The sequence below is a fragment of the Nannospalax galili genome, unplaced genomic scaffold (assembly GCF_000622305.1).
Source record: "Nannospalax galili isolate Female #2095 unplaced genomic scaffold, S.galili_v1.0 scaffold334, whole genome shotgun sequence".
Classification (NCBI taxonomy): domain Eukaryota; kingdom Metazoa; phylum Chordata; class Mammalia; order Rodentia; family Spalacidae; genus Nannospalax; species Nannospalax galili.
In genome coordinates, this window is record NW_008336888.1 from 4,090,380 (window position 1) to 4,091,646 (window position 1,267).

Sequence of the window (1,267 nt, forward strand, 5' to 3'; positions counted from 1 at the left end):
GGTAGCCCGCGCCGCAGCGGCGGGGGGAGGGACGGCGGGGACCCGTGGGTGGGGGGGCAGCCTCACCTGCGCCACCGCCGAGTCACGATCGCCCCAATTGGGGCGACGCTGGGGGGCAGATGGCGGCCGGTGGCGCCTCGGCCGGTCCCGTCCGCCCTCGGGAACCCTCCCCAGGGACGTCGCGCGTGGGCGCCTCCTCCACCATCCTCCCTCTCCCCCGGGGACCCGGACAAGCAACGAGCACCGACGCAGGCCGAGACATCGGGCCGGAAGCAAGTGGCCGGAGGTAGCGGCGGGAATCCAGCGGAAAGGAAGCCGCCGCCCCGGTCCGCCCGAGAAGACCCCGCACCGCCACGGCGGACGAAAGGCTGCGCGGAGCGAGGGGCCCGGCTCCGGGCAGCACCCAGTGGGATGGCGCAGCGGCGGCCGAGCTTCTTACCTGTGTCCCGAGTGGGTGTCGGCGGCGGACGGACCGGGGCTCGGCAGTCTCTGGGCGGCGGCGGCGGCGAGGGTGAGACTCTGTCCCTGGATCTCGCTGCTCACAGGCTACAGCCGCTCCGCAGACACGGGGTTTCCTCCAATCACCAGCCCCGGCAGCAGGGGCACCACACGCACGATGACGTCAAACGCTGCTATGGCAACCGTTGATTGGTGCCCACAGCTCTCGGGGCCCAGCGCAACCACGGCTCCCTAGCGCGCGCGCGCGCCCGGCCAGCCCGCCCTCGCCACCCCACCGCGCTCGGCTACGCCCGGGCGAGAAGGTGCCTGGTTCTTCTCCCAGCCACCACCCAGGACCGCCCACACCCTCTCCTCAGCTACCTCCCGGGCTCACAGCCTCAGCCTGAGGGAAGGAAGCCTCTCCTCACCCCCACCTCCGCTGGGCGACCGGGCCTTCTGCGCCGGCGCAAGACACTCCCTCCAGAAAGTGGGGGCGGGGGGCGCGGGTGCAGGCACATCCGGGACCTTTCACTTCTCTCCACTCCCTGCAGCCGGGCCGTCCCGCCCTCCGCGGTGCTAACTGCCCCCAGGCTATCCCCGGGGCCGGGGGATGGCGGGCCTGCGGTCCGGGCATTATGATCAGGCCTGAGGGAAGAGAACACCAGGAGCTGGGTGCATCCCGATGCCCACCCGCCCTCGGCTCTTGTCGCCGGGCGTGGCGACCTGGGCGCTCGGCCACTCCCTTCCGCCGTCAGGCTTTACCTGCTGGCCCGGGGAGAGCGGCCTCTAGACCTTTTAAGGCTTGGAAAAGAGCGTGGCGTTCGGCCCC

The 1,267-nt window shown here is 72.2% G+C and overlaps 1 protein-coding gene across 1 annotated transcript in view; it reads right to left on the bottom strand.

Moving 5' to 3' along the window:
* Positions 1 to 755, bottom strand: part of Ywhaz (tyrosine 3-monooxygenase/tryptophan 5-monooxygenase activation protein zeta) — a 26,604-nt gene extending 25,849 nt beyond the window's left edge. The window contains exon 1 of the mRNA XM_008831561.3: positions 440 to 755. The gene's annotated coding sequence lies outside the window, so the exon portion shown is untranslated. The remainder of the gene's footprint in view (positions 1 to 439) is intronic.
* Positions 756 to 1,267: the final 512 nt, after the last annotated feature.